The 27,175-nt window shown below is 41.3% G+C and overlaps 1 long non-coding RNA gene across 1 annotated transcript in view; it reads left to right on the forward strand.

Moving 5' to 3' along the window:
* The first annotated feature begins 1,555 nt into the window (after window positions 1-1,555).
* LOC116151786 (uncharacterized) overlaps window positions 1,556-27,175 on the forward strand; it is a 246,893-nt gene continuing 221,273 nt past the window's right edge. The window contains exons 1-2 of the long non-coding RNA XR_010382570.1: window positions 1,556-1,672; window positions 10,205-10,343. This is a non-coding gene — a long non-coding RNA (uncharacterized LOC116151786). The remainder of the gene's footprint in view (window positions 1,673-10,204; window positions 10,344-27,175) is intronic.

Raw genomic sequence — 27,175 nt, forward strand, 5'->3', positions numbered from 1 at the left:
CACACACACGTATACATTAAGACATTTCAGAGCACTCCTTTTGAGAGGCTTCCTGAAAATGGCCTCTCTGTGCATGGATTCTCCTCTAGGATTAATGTGGCTGCATATAACCGAAGACCCCGGTATGCAACCTAACAAACTAGAGGCTTGTTTCTCCTTTCTGTAAGAAAGTTCTGGAGGCAGGCAGTCCAAGGCTGAGCTCGAACAGTTGAAGTGCATGTGATCAGGGAGCCAGGCTCCGTCGGTCGTGCTCCACCATTGCAGCAAGCATCCGCCATACTCAGATGGCCTCGTGGTGCCAGATGGCATCTGGAGCTTCAGCCACTACATCTGAGTTCACTGTGAATCGAGGAGAAGGGGAAGAGTGGAGGGGACACCTCTCAGCTGAGTCAGTCCCTTTATGAAGGCGCGTGGGAGTGCCACTCCACCTCTGTTCACATCTCATTGGCCACTCGTAGCAGGAGGGAAGCTGGGGAAATGTAGCCTTTGAACTGGGCTAGCCTACAGTTCTGTTGGTGAGGGAGAAGGGACAGCCAACACATTGCATTGGCACCTAGTGGACTCTGCCGCACACCACCCCCAACCCTTTTACAGTCTTTCATTCATGCCTCTCTTTATTCCATATTAAATGCTTCCTGCCCTGTCTCTGATTCCCAGCCCTCTTCCTAGAATTTTTTTTCTAATATATTAGTAGAGCTTAATATACAAGATTCCTTCAGAAGTGAACTCTTAATGGCAGAGTTTCAGGTAATTGTGGCAACATCAAGATAAGATGAGGGGAGAAGAAAAATGATTTGGCAAATATACTTTACACACAGAAAACCCCACTGTATGTCAGTTCCTCCTGGTCTCCAGGATGTGCTGCCTCGCCTCCCCCTTTCTGTGAATTTTCCAGAGCTTAGTCAAACAATGCCTCCTCATCTCCAGGCTTCGGGTTGCTATGATTTCCCAGTCAGTGCATTTTAACCCTAAATGTGCTTGAGAAATACCTCTCTATCCAAAACACATGTGTCTGGGCTCCGTCATAATCTCTGAGGTTGTATGATGATCATGTGTGTTTTGAAAAGGCAACGCAGTTCATACCGGGGGCATTCTGTGTTGAGAACTACTGTTTTTTAGACATTTCTGATTAATGTGAGAGTTTTTAAAAAATGTTTCAGCCTCATCTCAAATATAATCAAGGGGTTATTTGAGAATGCCACCCACCCCAACTCCCATTAGCCTGACCAGGGAAGCAGTGCCTGTTGGCACATGGAATATCTGGAGTTCTCCATCAGTGCCCAGATCACAGAGTTCTGTCACTGAGTCGTCCCTGCTCTGAGAATGGGGCACATCCGTCTGAGTTGCTGGAGAGGGGTTCTGCAGTATGCCGAACCAGACTTTTCCTGGAACGCTATTTCTAAAATGAGTGGCTATCCTGATTATACAGTTTACCACAGTAAACATCTTTTATTTGTGTCTGGGAACATCTCTTCCTTTGGGATGCATTTCTCATCCTGATCCATGTGGTTCTGATGGGGTGGCCCATCAGAAGACCATGTTAACATGCCCACGGCGGGTTTGGCACACCACAAAAAACTGGGTCAGTCAGATTCTCTTTTCTACAAATTTGAATCATCAGCAAATGTGGCTGGAAGAGAACGTTCAGGAGACAGTCTGTACGTTTCTGAAGGTAAGATTCCTGAAACTTACCTACTTTTTCCAGCGTTTGATTGTTAAGTTCTTTTGACTGTGTTAACTCAGTATGCTCCCAATAAGCTCTTTTTCCTTACTTGGGTTAGTCAGAATTCATTTTTGTTATTTGAATCCAAAGAACCCCTAATTGTACAAAAATTGACAAGAAAGAGAATGAATGTGTTGCATAATATAGATCTCAAAGAAATAGGGTTTATTAGAATTCATTATTAAATCAATGTTAAGAGAATGAGAAATTTTGGGATCACAGGAATAGGATGGTTTCGTCTCTCATTGGGTATTTTCATAGCTGTATCAAAACTTGAAATGATTACCTCAAGACATGGGATAAAACCCAGGATTTTTATGAGATTGTGGTTGAAACCCATCATAGTATAGTCATGACCAAGAGCTTAAAAATAATATTTACAGAAGAGAAGATAGCAAAATACATTATATGTAGTTGGAGTAGGAAATATTACATGTAATTTTTGATTCAGTTGTATGTATGTGTGAACTTACATGTACCAGAAAATATATTTTATATGAATAATGTAGGTTATGGCTGAAAGTGCTCGAAAAACACTGAATACTTACAGCTTTCTTTTGGCTTGTAGATGTGGGGCTAAAATAGCTAAAAAATGAAATTCACAGGCTGACAAATATATGCACCAGTTTACTTCACAGTCTGACCAGGTCTCTTCCAAACATTAGGGCTTTGACCAGGGACCCCAGTAACTGGAATAAGAGATATGGTAAGATTCAAAGTGCTTTTCAGATTCTCTGAAGAAATAATTTCCCACATATCCCATCTCTTATTGATGCTCTAAAGATCACCAGGATTTAAACACAATACAGTTAGGAAGGTGAGGTGCAAAGTTTAGATGTTGTGTTTAGGAGAATCTGAAAGGGTTTATAAATTTGTATCATTAAGAAACTAGATGGATTTTTTTGAAATGGATTTTGAGGCTGTTTCACCAGGGATGGGACTCAGAGTATTTATACAGATGTACTTACTAGGGATTCAGCATAAATTGGGCTAGAATTAGCTAACCAGCTGTGGTTCTACTTATTTTCTGGGTTAACTTAAATAATCTTGGATCAAATGCTGTCCCTTTCTGGGCCAGAATGATGCAGAAATGACTGACAAGGGTCTAATAAGGCAGGGACAATAATTTCAAGAATTGTAATTGATGCTGAACTGAATCTTTGGTGTATATGCCTCACCTGCCCCCTTATTACATCTCCAGTTAGAGCTGAGAAGACTCTCCCCCTACCCTTGCCATGAACGCTGTGTTGATGAGAGAAACATCACAATATTAAAAAATAGTTTTACAATCTATTCTTGAGAGATCAAAAATGCTGATGAAAAATGCTGCAGTGAAAGCAGGCTCATTTATCTCAGTGTGATGGAAGGCAGCTCAGAATGCCTGAGTTCAGATGACAGCAGACCCAGAGTGGACGTGGTCGTTTCATCAGGCGTTAGGGCAAGCACGGGGTGAAGAATTTAAGTGATGATCCGACATGTATAAGTTCCTGGCTGTGGCTTTTAAATTATGGGGTCCTTAGAAATGAAATCCACAAGCAGCCAATGGATGAAAGGAAAGAGAAATTTGGCTCAAGCTATCATATTAGAAAATAAGACTTCTAACCCAACTCCCTGATGTAAGTCAGTCAAAAAATCTAGAGCCTCTTGCATGAAGGTGAAGCTGAGAACCACTGATGAAAGACTGTGCTGTATTACTGCATATGTCTAACAAGTTCCTTCTGGCATTTCCCCTCTCCCCTGCAAAAAAATTAATTGTGGCTCTTTTATTGGGAAAACTATTACATACCAAGATTAAATGAATTCTCAGTGATATAGAAAGGCATTGAAGTTTGCACATCAGAGTAATTGGCTAAATTCACTGAATAGTACACAGAAAGCAAAATTCTATTTCTGGGGGATTTTCAGAAATCATATTACAATCAAATGTTTGAATATGAATGTCCTTATTGCCTTCTGATATGTTTCCCAGTTTGGCAAATGCAAAAAATGGACTGATCCTGTGTAATAATGGTAAATTATAAATTTACTTAGGTGGTCATTTCCATTGTGGATGCTCATTCACACAGAATTTTATTACTGGAGCAAATTTATGAAGCTCTTGTACTTGATGGGCAGCTATTCGGCAGGTGTTCTTTATTTTTTTAGTTGAGGTACAGTTGATTAACAATGATGTGTGTTAGTTTCTGGTGTACAGCATAAGGATGTTGTGTTAGTTTCTGGTGTACAGCATAGGGATTCAGTTATACATAGACATATATATTCTTTTTCATATTCTTTTTCATTATAAGTTATTGCAAGATACTGAATATAGTTCCCTGTGCTCCACAGTAGGATCTTGTTGTTTATCTATTTTATATATAGTAGTTTGTATGTGAAAATCCCCAACTCGTAATTTATCCCTCCCTCCTTCCCCTTTGATAACCGTAAGTTTGTTTTCTATGTCTGTGAGTCTGTTTCTGTTTTGTAAAGTTCCTTTGTGTCATTTTTTGCAGATTCTGCAAGTGATATCATGATATTTGTCTTTCTCGGTCTGACTTCCTTCACTTAATACGATAACGTCTAGGTCCATCCGTGTTGCTGCAAATGGCATTTCATTCTTTTTTATGGCTGAATATAGCTGGTCTATTTTTAATCTCTTTCAATAAATGGAGAACACCAGAAATATCTTGCTTTCACCTGACGGGTTAGCCATATACATTTGCCATCTTGAGGCCCCTGCAAGGGGGCACAGCTCTGACTCTGTGCCCCAAACTAATCCATAAAGACTGTTACCAAATCATCATTCTAAAGTATGTACCACTAATGCCTGCACTGATGACATTAGGCTGACAGAGTATAGGAATAGCAGGTTCTTTAGTTATTCTCCTAGGGCACATGAAACAAAGATATTGCAAAAGAACATATGTAAAGTGTCTGGAGTTCCAGCGCTCTGGGAAATATTAGGTTATTATCTTTTGCAATAGGAAGCACATGCTGCTTAATATTATATCTCTTACCACCAAGAAAAAGGCATGGTACATAATGAGCCTCTTTGGATATTGGGTGTTCTATTTGGACCAGTTTACCAAGTGGGCCCCAAAGCTATCAGTTTTATGTGGAGCCCAGGATAAGATATGACTCTCCAATGGACTTGCTTTGATTTTCCTCTTGGCTCAGAACATGCAATGATTTCTCGAGTATCTGTGGCAAATCAGAATATATATGATGCTCATGGAAAGTCCTGACAGGAGAATCACAACAAAGAACCCAAGGAATACAGAGCAATGCCGTGTTCCCATAAGTAAGTAACTATGCTCCTTTAAGAAACAGCTCCTGATTTGCTACTGGGCTTTACTCTAAATGCATGATGGTGAACTGGATACTCTCTGACCCCCCCCCCCCCGGCAAGAAGTCAGGCCTCAGTCATCAGGCGTAAGAAGCAGTTAGAGGAGCAGGCCTGGGAGGCTTTGAAGGCGCAGATAAGTTTCATGACCATGTGGTTCACACTCCCAGTGTGCCTCCTCCTTCCACTCATCTGTCCTTCCTTCAGCCCACACTTGTGACCACATGGAGAGCTCCCTGGGACTGAAGACTTCTTTAAAAAAAAACCCAACTTGATCCTGTTCATAGATGTTCCTTCTAGACCTGCCAGCTTCTACCAGAAGTGGGTGATGAAGGCATTTCAGTATGAGGGTAGTGAGGAAGAGAAACCCTCCCAGGGGCAGGATTTTGAACAGTGTATCTCTTGGTCCACTTTCCTAGAAAGGGAGATTGTCTGAAGTAATAAGAGTTTACTCTGATTACTGGATGGTGGTCTGGGAAGAACAAGATTGGAAGATTTGGACGAGGGGGTCTGAAGAAGGCAGTCTTCTCAGAATGGGCCCCAAGTGGGAAAAACTTTGTCTCATTGAAATGGTGGGGAAGAACTTGTCTGCAAGTTCCCTGAACTTCCCTGGGTATCAGATGAGGAGAACCCTCACTTGAGAAAGCCTTAGGAGACCCTCAGCCTCAGGGAAGGGCATGGTGGTGGAGGCAATAATCAGTGAAGGCGTTGTGGATATAAGGAGCTGCCCAAAATTTGGGGTGGGACGAAAAGAATGAGTTTGCATTGGTGGAGCACAGGACAGTGGAGGTGACTCTAGGCTTAACAGGAAACTTATATTCTGGGTTTTATCCAAGGCTAATAGGGAGGTAAGACATGGTGGATTTATTTGTCTGAAGGAGCCTTGAATCGGAGAAGAGCACCGGAGAAAGGGTTATTTAATAACTAGGACTCCAGCTAGAGAGGGAACTCTGACCTCTGTAGAAGGACCCAGAGATGGTCAGGACTGCTGGTCAGGGCTCCAGGGATGGCCTCCGGTCTGGGGATTGACACCACCCAAGAGCCATGTTCTCCTTTCTGACTAACATACCCTGTCTTTCTTCAGGTTGGTATGTTTTCCTGCCAAGGCACTTGATTTCCCAGTCTCGTTAGCAAAAGTCATGTGGCACAAATCTGAAAGTCCATTGGGAAAGCTTCTTGGAAAGCTGTTGTCTTCCAGGTAAAAAGAAACTCCACAGGCAGGCACTTTTCATCCATTGCCCGTCTCACTTTTAAACGCAGTCATGATGCTGCCTTGCAACCATAAGATCAGTTCTTCAAGCAAAGGATGGTGGAGAAAAATTTGAGACAGGGAGTCCTAGGTCTTTGATGACTTCCCCAGTCCACCACATCACCTCTGGACTTCTTGTTTAATGAGAAAACTAACCCCTTACCTGTTTAAGGCACAATTGTTGAGTTTCTGTTTCATGCCGATGAATGCACCCCTAACTGGAAAAGCTCTGTGGGTGAAGATGGATGAATGGAGAGAACCTTGAAGGACTGGAAATTAGTCTCCAAGTGTTGAGTTAGTTTTCCTTCTCAGTGTCTCATTGTTGGACCTGGGACAAGATGAGAAGGTGATGTTGGGGCACAGGGAAAAGGGCACCAGCTGGAATTGCTTGGTGAGGTGAGGGCTTATTTTTATGCTGTCAAGTACAACAAATAATTAAATGGTAGGAAGGCCTCTTGGCAGTGAGCAGTCCCTGAAAAATCAGCCCAATCTCTAGGTTCCTGTGAATTCTGCTCAGTACATGACAATCTTGACCTGGTAAGATTTAAAGCATGGAGAAGCAGAGGAGAAACAGTGGGCAGAACTACGCATGCCCAGTGTCAGCAATCAGTTAAGTCACCTTGCCTCTCCAGGGGCAGAGTGGTTAAGAGGAGGCTGTATTGTGCTCTGAAGCAAAGAGAAACATTGAGTCCTACTCCATTCACATCTAGACCTTCTAAAACTCTGCCAAATCCTTTCTTATTACTTGGCCAACAGGTTAGAGGCCTGGGCCCCCTCAGGGCCCATAGCTTATTCATCCATCATGTTTATGAATGGGAAAATGTATGTAAATCATTAAATATGCAGAGCCTGGCACATAGTAAATGGTCACTGTAGTAAGACAGCGTCAGTATTTTCTGTTGTTATTAAGAAGGTGTGGAGGCAGTTTAGTGTATGAGAAAGATTATGACCCAGAGACCTGGGGCGTAATCCCAGTTCAGCTATTAGTGGCTAAACAACCTGGAGAAGCCATCTTCTCTAAGGGCCTGGCTTGCTTCTTCTGTGAAGGGTGTGATAATCTGTGCGCAGTCTAGAACATCACCACTTAGACGACAAAATGTAACGTGTATTCCCTGGAGTTGTGCGGTGTGGAGGGCCTGCTGGTGCTAAGTTCCCTCGGTGTTGGAGCCCAGTAAGGACTGCGACTTCCTGAGTTTGGAGACAATGCTATCTGATTGCTGTCCCCACAAACCAAGGTGTAAGCCAAGAGTCAGTGGTGTGTGCTTGAAATCAGTGATGAGTGCCCACCCGGGAATTACCTGGCCCTGCTGTCACGGGCTTTGGGCTCGTGAGATTGTACAATTTGTGAAGTAGGAGGCAGCGAGTATAAATCTAAGAGGGAAGCAGAATGCTCACACATGTTCTGAAATTCTAATCTCTACAAGAGAGAGCCAGTCAGGCTGACCACTGGGTTCTTGAACTCTGAGCTTTCAGGACCCCTGGAGATAATTTCTGACAGGTTATTTGGAACATCAAAGGAGATTGGGTGGAAGCAAGAGGGCCAGTTGACGCTGAGAAAAACTTGGGCTCTGGTATTCATACAGGTGAATTAACGAGGTGGTTGCCTAGCAGCGTTGTTCCCTTCCCCCTCCTCACCACCTTGCTTATTGGCTTATTGCTTTCCTGGGACAACCTCACTTCTTTCCTCTTTCGATATTCGCTTGCTGTTTGTTATGAACCAGATCCTACTTAGATATAGTATTTTAAGAGTAATCTGCAGCATAAAAGGGAAAAGAGCATGTTGACTTCCTACTGTCCTTTGCAAAATAGACAATCCAGGTAGCTCTTTAAAAATGTAATGGTCCACTTTTGGCCACGTAACAGAAGTAGATGTTTTGATTGGAAGAAGAGTTTTCAAAATCCTAAAAATCCTGCCCCTTACAGAGTCCCGTTCTCTGCTGCTCTCAGATTCATGGCAGATGTTTTGGGAGATGTTTTCTGGTCGTGCAGGGACCCAGTGATTTGTTGCAGGGAGACTTTAAAATAGGGCTAAATACAGTTTTATTTTGGTAAATGTTTAGCAACCAGTTCTTCAGGGAAAAAAACCCAAAAAACAAAAAAACCCAAACCCCCCCCAAACCCCCCCCCCAAAACCCCACCAAACCCAGACCCTGATTTACAGCATTTGCCTCCATCTGTGGTGTAAATACTCTCACCCTGGCCAATGTCAAGCTACCGAAGTGGTCCCCGTGGATGCCGCTGGGAAGAGAAGCGCATAAGCAGCTCACATGGGCGCTGTGAGCTGCCCCTGTCGCACCACCGACAGAGTTCCAGAGCTCACTGTTTTAAGCAGGAGAATTTCAGACATCTGCCGATAATCCTGCAAAATGCAAAATCCAAGTAGATTTAGTTCAAAGGGGAAAGTGTTCAGAAAACCAAACCAAACCCAGCCAGGTTCATTTTCACCAACTCACAGATATGATTAACTTGACCTTTCGAAGAAGCCAAGGATGGAGCAGAAACCACAGCCCTTTAGCAAAGTATCTGGAACATCATAATCAGCACCAAATTATTACTTGCAAAACTTCAGCCATACTTGAGTACTGACTGTACTCTTACTTACTTAAATATTTTACTTGATTTTATTTAAATTACTTTTAAAACTTAGCTTCATCCCAAGCAAACATATTCATTAGAGTCTGGAGTTGATGAACTGATTCTGTTTTCAAATATGTATTTAAATGCATATATAATCTTTAAATTAAACCTTCGTCAGATGGTTCTTAAAATCACTTTGCACACCACCTGTGGTATGTGGATGGATACCTGGATTGTACTTTCTGAAATAATGCACCAAGTAAATGATGGCCATGATTAATACTTATCTTTGGAGCCTGAGTATTGAAAGACTCCATCTAATAAAGCAGGTGGTAAATTCTCAGTACTATATTTAGAAAAATCATCAGAAAACTTGGCTCCAAATCTCCTGAAAAAACTTTAGGAAAAAAATCTGCTTGACCTTTCTTTAAAGGTCACTGCTGCTAGGCACACCCTTCTTCTGGGATGCTGACTCTGTTTCCTAGATTTTACTAGAACACCTGTCTGGGTCGGGGTGGAGGTGCAGGAACACATTGTTTCGGTCTGATATGTCAGTAAGGGAGGGAGCTCAGGGAAGCCCACAGGACTGAGTACAGAAGTGTTCGTGAATTCCCTCCCCTGCTCTTAAATGTCAGCGGGGGCCATGTGCTGTAGGCAACACTAGGTAAATTGAAAAATGAGGAGCCCTGTGTTTCCACCTTGGGTCTGCCGCCTACTCGCTAGGTAATCACTGGGCAGCCTCCCAACCTCGGTTCTCTGTCTGTCAAACCGGTTAGAGCAGGAGGCTGTCTCCAACTGTGGGGAGATCAGATTTCAGAAATGGAAGGGATTTTGCCCTGTCCTCCCTCCTGAGTTGATCAATGGCAATTATTAACAACCGTAACACATTGTGGGGGATTTTTCTTTAAATCATTGATTTTTAACCATGATGGCAAGAGCTCCTCCACTGTAAGTCTGGAAGAGATGTACTATGCTCTGAGATTGTTTTTTCCCTCTCGTTTTAAAGATGACTGTAGCATTCAAACACAAATCCAAATCAAAACCCAGCTTCTTCAGGTGGTTAATTGAATCAAAAGAAGAGTTGCTTATAATTACCAGCTGTCTCCTGATTATAGGGTTATCTGTATTCATCCGTGACTAGTAAATTCATAATTTATGAGGCTCTACACAGCCACTTGCCTTAATAGCCTTCATTTCAGAAAACTGATGTCTTTGAGCCAAAGGATCCTTAACACAGTGTTTACTAATGTTGATACGCCTTGATCGACTGTTCCTGAAGGAAGAGCTTGTAGAAAAGGAAGTCGTTTCTTATTCATCTCTGTGTCTCTTTTAGGCCAGTCTGCCCCCACTGCTTCTCCCAGCTGTGTAAGCCTAAGGCTGGAAGGTACGGGAAAAACCCCAGTGGCTGAATCTGACTTGACTGAAGACGCCAAGACAGTTCCGTGCATTTTCAACCTTCAAAATATCAACTGGTGAGTGGCTGGTCCTCTAATGTGTCACATTTTCACGTTCAATGATTTGAACTTCTTTCTTGGCAGCAGATACCTGAACTTCCAGTTTCTCAGGAGACCAGTCATGGGAAAGGGCCCATCAGGAAGTGGACTCTTGCCTCTGGCAAGATCTGACCACAAGTTTAGAGCGGGCTGCAGTCATGGTTTCTGTGAAGGGAAAACTTCAGTCTGTGTGAGGCACCAGGTTGGCAGAGACCTGGTTAGACTTGATGTTACCACCTAGCTTTGTGATATTAGGCAAGGCGCTGAACTTTTTTTTGAGTGTCTGTTTTTGAAGCAGGAAACGAGTTGGGCAAAATACTTTTAAGATCCCCTCCAATTCTAAGGCTCAATTTTGTATCTGTACTTCTGGAACCCCACTTACTCCTCTGAACAGTTATGTCGGGTTTCTAACTGGGATTGTAGTGTCCAGAAGTTAATGATATTAGGATTAATGAGATTAAGAGTTTCTAGAGTCTGAATTTTCTTCCCGAGGGCATTCAGCACTGCCTTTTATTTTTTCTTCCGGACTTAGAATTCAGTGGCCAAGAATGCCATGGATTATGTCTTAATGCCTTCGTGCTTAGCCTGACCAATGAAAAATGGAAGACGCACTCGGGCCTAGAAAGAATACAGTAAGATTGGAGCCAGAGAGAGTGTTCAGTTCAAATTCCAACTCAGTTACTTGCTCTCCGAATGATGTTAGGTAACTGTTCAAGGTACCTCTTCCTGTAAAATGGGGATGAAAATGTCTTGCCTTGTGAAATTGTTGAGAGCATTAATGCCCTTCGTATCCCAAAGGCATTTAATGACTCTTTCATTTAAAACTCACCTTCCTGTTCTGTTCTCGGAGATTTCCACAACCACGTGGATGATCTGTCTTTCACGTTAGAATTTCAGTTCTTCTACCCCTTCACGTTATTTTCTCTTATCCCGAATAAGCTGTTGACTGCCATGGCCAAGCCGTGAACTTCTCATCCTCATGAAAATCATGCAGTTAAATCTTTGAAAGTCAACTTCAGGACCCTGTTCTCTGACCACCAGCTTCCATCCTTCTATCTCCCTTATCTAGAACCCCCCTCCAACAATTCTTCAACCTCAGCAAGGACTCCAATCCTTTGGTTCTACTGTATTTTCACTATCCAAGATTTATCATCTTCTCATTTCCTCCTACTCAGGTTCGATAGAGTCTATGGTCCAGTCCCCTCTTGAGCAAGCCATGAACTTCGTAGACCCTCTCCCCAGTGGATTACTTGTCTGGCAAACTGAAATCTTATTGAACCTGACTCTCCACCTCCGTTTCTTCACTCCAGCAGCTAGTTATTGCTGGAAAATAACACATAACTGCATTGCTTTGAACATAACCACACAACTGGTTCTAGCTTTAGTTTCATGATGGCAAACCTCAATTATACACTCAGTGCCAACCTTATTAAGCTTCCCTAATGGCTTTATTTTCCAGTGTTTAATACGACTGCTTCACACCTTCTTCACTCCCTTCACATCTTTTACATTCCTCCCTCTTTGCGTCATACTCAGGTGAGGAAGTGGAACCCCTTAAGCTCACACTCTCTCGTCTGCCTGAGCCTTCCCATACTTCCCAGTAATTACTATGAAGGATGGCCAGCACCTCCACTTTGCCCTTGGGTTTCATTTCCCCTTACCTGCTGAAAGGATTGACCTTTCCCCTCTCCCCAGCCGTCTCCTCCTCACCTTCTAACCTGCTTTGTGACAAGCTTTGAGCTGGCCCTGGAGTACCACTACGATCAAGACACCATTCCTTCCCTGAGGCCTCCCAGATGGATGCCTAGATGACTAGCTGTTAAGACTATGTGATCGGTGTCTTTCTTCGGGGAGCGGGTGCAAAGATCCGGGTGGACACAGGTAGTTCAGGGATACACTGGGCCAGAGAGTAGGGGGACAGGGAAATAATTGTAGTGTTCAGTGGAGACTTACTGGTGATAACGTAAATCATCCTTGTTTATTTGGGGCGTGTTCATTTTCTCATTATCGTTAATGATAGTCTTTCCTCTTTCAAAACCTTGGACCTCCTTTTTGGGTAGGGGGGCTGTGTGATTAGGTTTATTTATTTCTTTATTTTATTTTTATTTTTTAAATGGAGGTTCTGGGGTTTGAACCCAGGACCTTGTGCATGCTAGACATGCACTCTACACTGAGCTATACCCTCACCCTTGGACTCCTTTTTGTTTGTTTTGGGGGAGGGGGTAATTAGGTTTGTTTATTTAATATTTTTATTTAATTAATTTATTTACTTTTTATTATTTAAGTATAGTCAGTTATTTAATTTATTTTTATTTTTAACAGAGGTACTGGGGATTGAACTCAGGACCTTGTGCATGCTAAGCACGCACTCTACCACTGAGCTATCCCCTCCCCTCCTTGGACTCCTTTTTCACTTTTTATAAAGTAAAATCCTTCTCAGTCACCTAAATTGGTGGGAATCATTAATAATCTGTGGTCTGTTACGTGTGTTCCAAGTTTTTTTTTTTTTACTTGGTTTACTCACATTTTATCATACAGAAAGTTTAAAAATTTTATGAAGTTGAATTTATCTATTACTTTATAATTTTGTGTTTCATTGTCTTGCAATAAGAAGACCTTTCATCTCCAAAGCATATTTTTCCATTTGGTCATTTAGCAATTATTAATAGAATGCCTGTCCTGACTGAAGAATTGTTATTGGCTCCGAGCTTATATACAGGGCGATCTCCTTTGGGCAACTTGCAGTTTTGAGTTGGGGAAGGGAGACAATAACATTTGAATGAATAATAATCCTGGATGGTCATAAAGGCTTTGATGGACATAACCTGGGGTTATGACACCTCCTGGGGAAGGGGTGAAGAGGCCACTTGAGATAGAAGGCTGAGAGATCTGAGCCCAGTGGATGAAGAGGAGACAACCAGCTGTGTCCCCTGTGGGGGACAGGTTCGTAGGTAGAGGGAAGAGCAGGGACAATAGCTCTAAAGCAAAGGAAAGCACGATGTATAGTGGCAGTGAGAACAGATTGTTGCAGATGGAGTTTCGTGAGCAAAGGGAAAGTGTGCTGAGATGAGGTTGTGGGGTGGGGTAGACAGGGCCTCGTGAATGATGGACTGAATTCTAAGACCAGTGGGAAACTGAAGGGTTTTAAGTAGATGGGGGCACAAGAGTACACGTGGTCCCCAACAGCTAAGAAGGCATCAGCCCTGTCTTAGTGGGAACTGGGGATAAATTCACTTGCTGAAAATTATCTAAAAGTGTTAGGGAAATTTTCCAGAATTTTTTTCTTTGGGGATCCAGAGCCAAACCTTTTATTTTAGTACTCAATTTTTAGATCAGAAATAATTACATGAAAGTGTATTATATTATTCCTCTGCTTTGAATGGAAGGGTACATTTAAGGTAACACACTGGAGGTTCTGCTGTAAGGGATGCTCTATTTTAAAAGTAAACCTCAATATTCTGGATATTTCTTGAACTCTGAAGCAGGATTCTTCCAACACACATTGTAAGGGAGCACTATGAGTAAGATGCTATGCGGTAAACATGGTTTTATAAGAAGCAGTCTGTCCTCAGGAGTCTGCAAGCCGTCAGCGAAGATAAGACGTGAACATAAATACCTACAAGGTGGGATAAGGCTTTGAAAAGATAGCCTCATCTAGTTCAAGGAGAGCTATGCTGGGTGACAAGGGAGGACCTCCTGACGCGGGCAGTGTTTGGGCAGCATCTCAGGGAGCTCTTCAGTAGATGCAGCCACTCGGGGAGCATTCCTGCCATAGGGAATGATGCTATGAAGGCAGGAAAGGTTTGGGATGTGTGGGTAAGCCAACAGTACATCTGAGGTAGACTCAGGGGACTAATGAGATGCGTGGCTTCATGGTGGCCCATTGAGGACAGGAGCCCAGCTGGCAAGGTGGTGGTCTCAGGTTGGGGCTCTCTGTGAGAAGGTATATTTGAAACTGAATATTAACTCCCTGATTCTTCTGGGCTCCATTTGTCCTCTGCCCAGAAACCCTTGGGTCTGTGCACCATTTTTTGCGAGGGGGTCTGTGTGCTTTGATCTCCAAAGGTCCAGATCTGGTTCTCTTTTTCAGAGGACTGCCCTCAGGCTACTGTAGCCACCTGACCTGCAAGATCAAAGATCCAGAGGTTCACGTCCCTCCCTGGCTCCTCAGGAAGGTAGATTGTGAAAGCTCCCTGGCCTCACGGCCAAACAACTCTGAGGCATCACTTGCCCTCCATGGTTCCTTGTAGGATGAGGCTGGATCTCCATGGGACTTGACCTGAAATTGTACCCACGCTTGGCCTCTTCCTCTTCCTTCTGTGTCCTCTACTGCTTAGCCAGCCTCCTTGGAGAAACTTTCTTAATAAATCACTCAGAAATGAGTTCTTGTCTCCGGGTCTGCTTCTGGAGAACCTGCCCAAGGATGCTGGCCAAGGGCTACTTTCATCTCCCCAATTTGTGCAGAACTGATCCAAGGGTTGGGCGGGCCCACTGAGCGACACTGAGGACCACTGAGAAAGAGTTTTAGTGGAACAGCAAGACAAAAGTCACATTGTAAGGATTGAAAGGAGTGGGTATCGTGGACAATTTGTCCTTCTTTGTGGGTGTCCTACACTTTTTGAAATCCTTGCAGTGTCTGGGGGATTTCTGGCCTTTTGCCTCACCAAAGCAAAACTCAGAAAATGGAAACTCCCAGCCTCCCTTTCCCCGGGAGGCAAGAATGTGACCCATGCGGCACTGAGCAGACACACCCAGATTGAACATCTGTTCAGAAATCAACAACTGGGGAATAGATCTATCTGTGGAATCTTCTATTATTATTCTTGGTGGGTGAAAGGCAACAGAGGTTTTGACTTTTGAGGAACAGTGATTGTGAGGTTGCAGTCTTGACTCAAAAAAAAAAAAAAAAAAAAGAAAAGAAAAGGAGTGTCATTGTTGGGGTGTGGCAGTGACCGTGGTGGTTCTGTGTGATGCCCAGTGGGATAGCAGCCACAACGATGGGAATTGTCTCATCAGGCCAGTCCTGTGGCCTGGTTTGGGCATTGTTCCTGGAAATTTAACTTTAGCCACCTTGAGTCACCAGCCCTCCCAACGATGTCTTTTTAATAAATTCCTCCTTTTAAAAATTTTATTTTATTTTTAATTGTTTTGGGGCGGAGGGAGGTAATTAGGTATTACTTGTTTATTTATTTTTAATGGAGGTGCTGGGGATTGAACCCAGTACCCTGTACCTACGAGGCAGGTACTCTACCACTGAGCCATATCCTCTCCAATAAATTCTTCTTTTGAATACTTGGAGTCAGCTTGGATCGTTTGCAAATGGGAGCTCTGCCTGAGAGAGAGAGAGAAATCGTGGCCAGCGTGGACAGGTGAAGAGGAGACAGGGCCAGCCTGTGGTGGCCGGGATCCCTGTCTCTAGTGTTCAAGTACTGGTGCTGTTTCCTCCCATGCTGAATCGGGGCTGCTGTGTGGGCCCGATAGAATACAGTGGGATTCCCAGTGTGTGACTTCCAAAGCTGGTTCAGAAAGGCATTATAGCTTCTGCACTGGGAGGTGATCACATATACAGGATCCTTGGCAGGAAGGACAACCTTCCTTTCTCGAGATAGGAAGATGGAAGGAATAACATTGTGTCAAGGATGTGTGTAAAGGAGCGGGTAGACTGAGAATTTCATCTACTCAGCCAAGTAGGAGTCAAGCAAGATCATCTGCAAAGACTGAGAGGGGCTGCAGTGAGTGGGTCTATTTTTTAAGCTAACATTTATTTAGGGTGAATTTTGTGCCAGACATCATGTTAGCTCCTTCCAGATACAATCTCACTTAACAAGTCTACCAACTCAACAAGACAGGAGCCATTCTTTTCTCAGTTTTATAGATGACGGAGCAGAAGCTAAGAGGAGTTGAGGAACTCAGCACGTGAACCAGTTCTGCTGGACACCAGAGGGCAAATTCTTCTTACTCACTCTCTACAGCCCTTGAGCGGGTTTCTTCAGGACAACTACTGTGAGGAATTTAACAGTAAGTCTATGTGAGATGAACCGAAAGGAAAGGGAAAAGATTTCTTCAAGGAAACATGGGACACTCGACATTTACAATTTCAACCACAAAAATAGCCATAAAGATAATCAGACTTTTTCCTGGCTGTTTAAAGATATTTGCCATACCCTCTAAATAGCCAGCTACATCAAGAACAGAGAGTGGATACTGTTTTGCAGGCCAGAATATAATGAAACTTCAGACCTCATGTAAAAAAGTTCTGCACATTCCAGTTTCTTTTTTGGAAAGGCAAAGCTACCAGGGCGCTGAGAGGAGGCTGCCTCTATTAGTATGTAATGCTGTACATTATAACAACAAAGGAGATGGCTTCTTTGCTGAAAATACAGGCAGAAAACCCAGCTCTTGGGTTGGAAATTTTATTTATGCCATAAGGGCCAAAGTTAGAAAGTAAAACAATAAGACAACACCCTGTTTGTAAAAACTGAGTTAGCCAGGTGTTTTAAGACTAAAACATGATTAAAATCATACGATATTGGAACAAAAGTTGACAGATCAATAAGATAGGTCAGCTGTCAGACTCCTGAGTATGTTTTAGGAGATAATATATAATTGAGGAAACATCACCAAAAAAGGCAAAGGAATGAATTATTCACGAAGTGATCCAGCATCATGCTTGATCAGGAAGGAGGTTAGGATAGTCGTCATCAATTCTGCTGTTTTGCCTCGCTCTGGAAGTAATACAGAGATTAATTATGTGCTTTTTAAGCAGAAGCCCTATGGAAGAAATCACAAAGAAAAGAGTCATAATTTTGCCTATATTCAATTTAAAATGGAAAACATTTATGACTTTAAAAACAACTAAATGGAGATTGTTAAGATAGAGAAAATGATAAGATAAAGAATCAATGGGATGTGAAAATATTAGCATCTCTGATGGTAGTTAGCACCCCAACAATAAAACAGATCAAGACCAAGGCATATCGGGAAGAAACTACACTGGTTATCTAAGACATGCAGATGAAAACAATGCAATGGTAACTGTCGCCCAGGAAGCCAGGGAGTTGGAAGCCAGGGACTTGAAAAGGCTGGTGTGGGTGAGGCCAACCTGCTGGGGTTCTGTGGGGGAAGCTCACATTATGACACATAATAAAGTTCCACATTCTGTATCAGTCACCTGCAGAGTTCTCACCATTTGACCCAGCAAGTGTACCCCTGAAATTCTATAAAGAGGAAGTAATCAGAAAATCAGAAAAAGACTTATACACTAGGATGTTCATCACAATGTCATTTATAAGGGTTAAAAAGTCAAAAATATTCAAGAATATGAGACTATTTTAATAAAGTATAGTTTAGTTATATAAAAATATAGGGTCATGAAAATCATTCTTGAAGAATTTTTAGAAATGTGAGAATAATCATGACTTGTGAAAAAGCCAGGATATAAATTCTATATACTTTATCCTCTCAGTGATGTAAAATAAAGAATTCCATTGGAAACAGAGCATGGGACACCCACAGGTGAAAAAAAAGTGTCAGAATGTTACTTAAGGGGTTTTTAAGGTGGTTAAAAGTCACGTGAATTTATTTTCTTCTCCCTAGCTCTCCAGATTTTCTGTAATGAGTATATTATTTTCTTTTATGATAGAAAAGCATTATTTTAAGTAAAACTTTCCATGATCCGTGAAGATAGGCCACTGGTCTTTGTGCAGTCAGTAGGGTTCCAACCTGGATAGAGAATTAGCCTCTCATTTTAGCTCCAAAACTAAAGCTTGAGCCTGGATGGGGAGTCCCAAGACATCTAAACTCTGGCTGGGGATCATTTGGATGAATTCTAAGTTAAGTCTCCACAAATCCGTCCTTCATACAAACCCAGGAAAGTGAAGTGACAGCAAATGCCAATTAAATGATCCTCCACTGGTTTCAGTCCAGTGCTTTCCAAACATTAATGCACCTGAGAATCAACTAGAGATGTTGATAAAATACAAATGGAATTCAGTAAGCCTGGGTGGGGCTTGAGGCTTTGCATTTCTAACAAGGTTCCAGATAATGCTGATGCAATGGACCACACTTTGAGTTCAAGGTTTAGAGTCTCTCCCTTAGAGGACAGTCCAGCATTCCCTGCTTGCAGATATTAAAGATTTAGAAACAAGTTCAATCAGCAAGCATTAATTAGATGAGTGATGTGCATCTAGTGTCTGGGAGCCCACATCTGGGGAGGCTGTTTTGGGGTTAGGGGGTCTTTTCGACATTAACAAACGATCTCATGGTCCAAGTGCACTCACATAAATGTGTGCATGCATATCCATCTTTTGACATGTGCATTTCGTGCATTTGTGGTGAACTTTTAGGAAATTCTTAGGCATTATATTTCATCTTTCCTGATGGAGTTGCATTAGTGATCAAAAGAGCAAACCACTGATCCTTTTCCCTTGTCTCTTTTCTTCCCCCTTTCACAAAATCTGTGGTCTCTGCATGTGTGCTCAGTAATAAGAGAAGCCAAGGCCTCCTGTGGGTCCTACGAAATGCATTATCTAATCTAAAAATAGACAAGAGCCCATTGTCTCATGCAAAAGTAAATCCTACAAGGCTAGTGATCTAGCCTTTTAAAAGATTCATTAGTTCCTGATCTTCTCTCTATGCATGACCGTTTTTCATCTCATTCTGTGATGGATAAATTGAATTAAATAAGAGCTAAAATACCTTCTTTTTAAAGATACGTAAATCTTTGTGATACAGATCTCGGGGTTTAGGAGGCCTCAAGGTACTTGAAGACTCAAAGCATTAAGTGAGAAGGAAGAGAAAAGTAACTGTTATTATAAAAGCAGATGAGTTCTCAGCAGTGGTGTGTTATAAATGTTTAACAACCAGCTCTCAAAAAACAGGAAATAGTGCCAGGGGTTGAGGAAGGGGCTTTGTGGAAGTGATCGTTGTTGGGTATGGATTTCTTGTGGGGGATAATGAAAATGTTCTAAAATTTGATAGTGGTGATAATTGCACAACCTAGTAAATTCACTGAGGACCACTGAATTGTACAACTTAAAATGGGGAACAACATAAAGTCCACCTGTTCCCAAACCTTACCAGCACCACTTGTCAATTTCCACGGTATAAACACTCCCACTACATCCTGATCTCAAGCTGCCCGCAGGGCATCAGTGAGTGTGGAGCCGGGAAGAGCAAGGCTCCAGCACAACACTGGTTCCCAGTGTGGCAATTTGTCTTCTAACCACTGCAGTTTAGGGAGACATTGAGGGTTACACAGCTTTCTCCAAACACTAGTTTTTGAGATGTCCTTTCTTGTTTTTTTCTGCTTGTTTGTGTTTGTTGTTTTTTTTCTGTCCTGAAGTGATTAAGATGTGGTGAATGAGCCTCAGAGTAGGATCCGTAAGTTCAACATTTGTTCTTTGATGAATTCAGATTTTCAAGAGCACATGTATTGACCACCTCCTCATGCTGACTCTGCACTGTATCCTGTGCAGCCCAAGGTGTGGCATGGCCCCTGCCCATGAGGAGGCTACAGTCTAGCTGGGGATACAAACATAAACATACCTGTCGTAGAATATGAGTGTGTGTGTGCTGCAGTAGAGGAATGTGCACTCTGAGAGAATTATTTTCCCTGGTTCATGGGGAATGATGGTATCAGAGGTATCAGTGAATGCCTCAGAGAAGAGGGGCTATCTGACCTGGGTACAGAGAAGGACATTGCAATTCAAAAGACCAGCATGAGGATAGGCACAGAGGCATGAAAGGAATGAGATGCTAAGGAAATAGTAATGGTGTTACAGCTAGATTGTAGGTTCATCAGTGGCCAAGATGAAGGGTGACAAGAAAGATAAGCTCACGTGTTTTTCAAGTCATTTTCGGGCCATGCTAAGGAGATTGCACATTAGCCTACAGTACATGGGGAGCTATTGAGATTTGTTGAGCAAAGGAGGGATATGCATAGATCAGCAGTATTACTCATTGATAATAAGAAGGATATGTGAATAGGAAAAAGAGGTGGGAAGAATTGAGCAGGCCAGAAAGCAACATTGTATTATTTCATAGAATGATGATGAATAAGAGATGAATAAGCTAATGGTGCAGGGTATAAAGTGGAAAGGATGAAATGGAGAAATACATCAAGATGAAATTTGTGGAACTGAAAACACATCTGGATGTGCATGGTGGAGCAGATGGTGAAGTCAGGCTAATATCAAGTTTCTATCTTGAGTGAGCAGATAGATGGTGATGCCCCACAATGCCTTACACATGATAGGCCCTGAGTGAATATTTGCAGAATGGTGGAACAAATACCTAGAATATTGAGGGGCAACATAGTGTGATGGAAGGAGTCTTAGTTTCTTCATCTATAAAATGGGAAAATGATATTTACCTGAAAAAGATTTGGGTGAGGATCAGAATTAACATTACTCCCTAAATTATTATTTATTGAAAGATCTATCATGTCACAAGTGACATTAAAGCTCAAGGGTCCCCAGTCACAGTCTACATCCCACTTGTGAATAAAGACCACTTTCCTCTTACCGTAGAGTTGACTGCTCAACCTCTGAAGTCTCCTCCAGAGCAAAGGAATTTGAGCTATTTTTGGCTCATGAATCTAGCTTGAATCCATGTGCACCAAAGAAGAGATTTTGAGGGTTGGTTAATGCTGGAATTATTCTAGTCAGAGGGATTTAAAAAGCCTACAATTGTTCTTGTGCTCCTGAAGGGGAACAGAGCATACTTGCTAGACAAAATGGAACCAAAAAAATGGCAGATACAGTCACTGCAAATAATGATTCAGTCCCTATTTCTTGACATCTGAAGGATCCCTGGACACCCAGTGACTTTTGTGTATTGAAAAGGCAGAAGAAGATATGGAAAGGAATATATGCATGTACATGTATGACTGAAACATTATGCTGTACACCAGAAATTGACACAACATTGTAAACTGACTATACTTCAATTAAAAAAAAAAAAAGAAAGAAAAAGAAAGAAAAGGCAGAAGAAGGAAGACTCATCGAAAACAAGTCTAATCTGAGGGCAAGTTCCAAGTGGCTCATTGAATGGTATTCATGGAAGCTTGATCCAACAGGAAACCCTATGATATACCTGAGCTGTCAGGAGTCCAAAATATGTCTTATTTGGGAATCCCAGATAATCACAAACTACCAGATTTCTGGGAAGGGGACCCTTCCAGTTTACAAAGTAAAGATGGAACTGAAGCTGTTAAGGGAAGTGCATCAGAAAAATTGTGAATGGCTTTGAAATGAGCAAAGCACATTCCTGGATGTCTTGTAGAGCATACATTTTCAGATTATTTCTACAGTCTCCTTGTCTTTGAGCTATTTTACAACTCTGTAAATTGTAGATAACTAATAAGAATAAAAATGATTCTTGTCCAGAATCATGAAGATAAACTTTGATGGAGGGGTGTCAGTCCCCTCACACCCTCATGGAAGGAGCAAGTTTTGCATCTGTTCAGCAAATTCATTTAGCATTTTTTGGGACTTGGCATTTATGTGTGCTCTCTGGTTTCTCCTTTGGATTCATATAGTACTGGTTTCCTCATCCTCATAATTAATGAGTTAAATAAAATCTTCAATACATATTTATTTTATATGACAATCATGATTTGACTTTTTAAAAAGAATTGTCAGTTAAGCTGCATCACAATTACTTACACATTGAAAAACTAGGGTAAAGGGAAGAGCTCCTCCATCCACAGAGCATCATCAAGATGCTGGTACGGAACAAATAGAGGTCCAGGAAGAGGGGAAACCTAGTATGACTCCATCTGTGATGCAGAAGAGGCTCAATTTTTGCTTCCCCCAGGCAGGGAGGGTCCCTTTTCACATAGACCTTAATATGTATCTGGTCATCAGGTGTCTGGCCTGTGGGAGACTTAATAGGTAAATCTAGGATGGACATTGTACTGAGGAGGAAGGTAAGCGAATATTTTTAAGATGTGGGAAATCTCAACCAGGATTCAGAAAAGTTTTTTTCCCTAAAGGACATTAGGAAGCCTGTCTAATTTTTGACTACCCTAAAAGCATGGTTGTGTGTCTCCTTCCATGCATAGCAGAATGATGCACTAACAGTATGTAAGTGAGGTGGTCAGTCTTAGTAGGAGAGGGGTGTGTTTCTTATGAGTGATCCATTGAGAAAACTGTAAGGATCCATGTTTTCTCAGGATGGAGGCAGAAAGGGACCCAGTGCCACACAAGGGACAGTGACAGTATGGAGGCCACCCTCCAGGAAGACAGAGAATTAGCAAAGGGAGGAAAGTGACTGAGGAGAGTGACTTTGAGCACCAAGGGCAACCTGATGCATCAGTGGTTTTGGCTGTGAGCTGGAACTGCCAGCTTCAGCTGTGGCAGGATGTAACAGGACTGAAGAAGGGCTAAATGTTAAGGGATGCCTGGTGAGGGGAAGGAGATACAGAGACTGAGGCAATCAAGATGGGAATCTCCAAAGTAGAAACCACGTGGGAAGTAGCCGAAGGAGAACTGGGAGGAGAACGTAGGGCGTTACACAGGTAGGCTACAAAATAAGAAAGAAGCTAAAGAGTGAACAACAAGACAAGAAATCCTAAGAAAGAAGAAAACAAACAAACAAAAAAATAAGTAGAATTAATGAATTAGTAAGCAAACAAAACAAAAAAACAGCCAAACTTTATTTTATAAAAATACAAATGAAAGAGGCAGACATACAGCCCATCCAGTCACAGAAAACATTAATGTTAGAAATGAGAAACTGACCACTGCAGGAAAGCAAGGAATGAAAAATATATATATAAGGACATGGTTTGTACAAGTCAAGCTAACATATTTGAACAAAATGACTTTCTAGGAGAATGAAAATTATCAAATTCCAAATCTATTCCCAATTAAAAACTCAGAAATACCCCCCCAACACAAAAATGTGTAAGGCCTCTATGGGAAAAAATCTTGTAAATCTTTATCGAAAGACATGAAATAGGAGAGTAGTTATGTGTTGGAGAAGTGTAGCAAGCTCTTAATGGCAAGGCTCAGTATTATTAAGGTTTTACCATCTGCCAAATTAATCTATAGATTTAGGACTTTCCCAGTTGAATCCCAGGAGAATTTATGGGTAAAATAATTATAAAATTCCTCTGAAAGAGGAAACACGGAATAGTCATGAATGTTGAAACAAAAAAAGAATGACAGGGGAGGGGAGACCCCTCACCACCACCATCCTACACCAAAATGTATTATAAAGCTGGAGTAATTCAAAGTATGCTATTAGACATGAACACAAATTTGGACATTTTGACCAAAAATGGTTGGGACACTAAGCAACAGATGAATAGATATGAGCAAAAAATTTATGAAAGAATAAATACAAATGGCCAAGAAACAAATGAGAAGATGCTTAACATTGCTAGTAGTCAGGGAAGTACAAATTATAGCTACAGTTTAGAATTCATGGCAAGGATATAGAGGAGTAAGCATTCACACTGTTGATAAGAATGTAAATTGCAAGTCTTTTGAAAGACAAATTATCCCAATTAAATTCCTTTTATCTAGGGATTCTAGATCTAGGAGTTTATTGACATAAATACTTGCATATGTACACAAATGGGTATACAAAGATGTTCATTGCAGCATTATTTAAAATAAAATTAAGACAAACAAATGACCACCAAATAGAGTGGGAGTGGCAGAAGATAGGGGAGGAAAGGGGGCCATGTCTCCTTAAAAAAGAAAAAAATTTTTTATTCAAACTATATTACAAAGCTATAGCAATCAAAACAGTATGATATCAACACAAAAGCAGACACATAGATCAATGGAACCAAATAGAGAGGCCAGAAAAAACCTCACACGTATATAGTCAATTAATTTACAACAAAGGATCCAAGAAAATACAATGAGGAAAGGACAGTCTCCTCAATAAATGATGTAGGGAAAACTGAACAGCCACATGCGAAAGGATGAAACTGGACTAACATCTTACACCATATACAATAACTAACTCAAAATGGATTAAAGACTTGAATGTAGGACCTAAAACCATAAAACTTCTAGAAGAAAACATAAGCAGTAAGCTCCTTGACATCAGTCTTGATGTTGATTTTTTTTGGATTCAACACCAAAAGCAAAGATACAGGAGCAAAAATAAGCAAGTGAGATGACATCAAACTAAAAAACTTCTGCACAACAAGGGAAACCATCAATACAATGAAAAGGCAACCTACTGAATGGGAAGAAATATTTGCAAATCTGACATCTGGTAAAGGGTTAATATCTAAACTATGTAAAAAATTTATAAAACTCAAGAGAAAAAAAAATCTGATTTAAAAATGGGTAGAAGATCTGAAGAGACATTTTTCCAAAGAAGATATAGAGGTACATACAGATGGCCAACAGTTACATGAAGAAATGCTCAATATCACTAGTCATTAGGGAAATAAAAATCAAAACCACCGTGAGACATCACCTCACACCGGGTAGAAAGTCTGTTATTAGAAAGAGAAGAAATAACAAATGTTGGTGAGGATGTGGAGAAAAGAGAATCCTCGTGCACCATTGGAGGGAATGTAAATCGGTGCAGCACAATGGAAAACAGTATGGAATTTCAAAAAATTAAGAATAGAAATACCATATGATCCAGCAATTTTACTTCTGGGTATTTATCTGAAGAAAATAAACTAATGTGAAAAGACATAAGCACGCCCCCACCCCCCATGTTCTTTCTTGCTGCGTGTGAAAGTTTTCTTTCTTTCCAGAACTTGCGCTGATTTTGGTTTTTGGATATGCCTCCCTCTCCATACTTTCTCGATATTTTCCAGATGACAGCACTTTATTCTATTGTGTATTGTCTTGTTAGACTTCCCTATCATTTTAGGGCATCCTAAGCACTCTGAAAAAGAAAAAAAAAACAAATTAAACAAGAATGTGAACATAAATTTACTTATTTGGGTTTTAAAAAAAGAAAAAAAATGTAAAGAATTACACCAACATATTTAAAATGTTCTCTCTGGATGGTGGCATTTTAGATGTACAATTTTCTATGTTATACAGATGATCTCCAAAAAGCAGGTATTATTTGTATAATCAGGAAAAACTGAAACCAGCCAATAAAATTTTGAATACTCCACATACTGACATTTATATATAAAAAATATGAATAGCAAAAGTATCAGAATAAGATAAGCCAACAGAATAAGATAAGCTGGCATGATTGTATATGGATGTTAGATACACTGGTGATTTTTTTTCTCCTGTTTTTCTTTCTTTTCCAAGTTTTTTTCATGACAAGCACTCTTTGAAACTTAAAAGGTATTTCTTTTCTTAAAGAGTGCATTGCAGGGGAGTGGATATAGCTCAGTGGCAGAGCGTATGCTTAGCACAGGGTTCAGTCCCCAGTACCTCCATTAAAAAAAAAAAAAAGCATTACATATAAATGATATAATGTAGTTGCTGTAAACGTGAATGTGGTTTGTTTTATGTGATTATTCATTCGTTATTTCTGTCTTTTCAACTTTTTAAGCTTAAGATGAAACTGTAAGTGGCCCTGTATGTGTATCCATGTGGGTAAAATTTAAAATAAAGCTGTAATCATTTTTTCACATATTACAAGAATTGCCATGTATTTGATGCCTCGTCCAAAGAAGGCAGCCAGCACTCAGGGCTACTGTCTTGCTGTTCAGCGGGTGCTGGCTTTTAGGACCTGAAAGGGGAAAGAACACTGGTTTCTCAATAACTTTGGGTCAGGTGTAGGCTTCAGAACAGATCTGACCTTCTGCTTTATAGGGGAAATGCCCTTTAAGACATGGTCTCTGGGCTGATCAGATCATTAATTTTAGTTTAACAAGGTCAAGGCAAAGAAAACAAGTGGTGACTTGCATTTTAATTTTACTGTATTAACATTTCTTCAAGTTTTCTTTTGGGGGAATGGCGGTTTTTATAGACTTAATGAAAAGGATTTCTGATCTTTGTTTCTAATTCATTTTTCCTATGCTCATTTGCATTTTATTTGTGAAAGTCCTTGCTGAATGAAATAAAAATTCCCTGGGGACAGGGGTCCTTTTTCCTTATTTAAAAACCTATTTGGGAAAGAAAGCAGCTCAGAACAGGGGAACTTGGAATTCATGTGATTGCACATTTGCATTCTGTAGTTCAAAGAACTCCTCTAACTAAAAGCTATTTTGTGTAAGTTGTGATGGCTGAGCCCTTAGGAAAGAAGACCGGGAGTCACTGGAAACTTGCACGTGGCATTCCTCAGTGGCTCCTTGCACTATTTTGCTGCCTTTGTTCAGTATCCTTGTTGACATCCCAGAAACTGGAGTCTTTTCCTAAATCAAACTCTCCTTTTAGGAACCACAAAGCTGCAGAAAAATCACCCTGAGATCTGAAGCCGTTCCCTGTATCTTTCCTGAACTGCAGCCGCCACCCGACCCAGGAATTCTTTGCCTTTAGCTAAAGAGACGCCATTACCTAAGCTCCCCCCAGGCTCTTGTGACATAAAATGGCAGGACTTTTATGAAAACGTGCTCAGTGTTGCTGAAGCATTGCCTTTGGCTCTTTCAGTTACCGGAGCTCTGTGTTTGTTCAGCTGGAGAGGTCAAATGATTTGTTCTTCCAGAAGTTAATCATTTATGACAAATTTGCTTGGCGGACACGTGTGCTCCGTGTTGCAGACTAGCTGGAGCAGCACAGGCGAGTGCCTTTGCGTCTTTAAAAAACGCTCATATTCTTCAGGGTACCTTTTCCCCTTCATATACTAGCCTCAGGCCGCCACTGTTTTCTTATCACCTTCTTTCCACCATTTCCTTCCGTCCCCTTCTGCCCTCCCCTTTTCCT

This window comes from Camelus dromedarius, chromosome 10, assembly GCF_036321535.1.
Source record: "Camelus dromedarius isolate mCamDro1 chromosome 10, mCamDro1.pat, whole genome shotgun sequence".
NCBI classification, from domain to species: Eukaryota; Metazoa; Chordata; class Mammalia; order Artiodactyla; family Camelidae; genus Camelus; species Camelus dromedarius.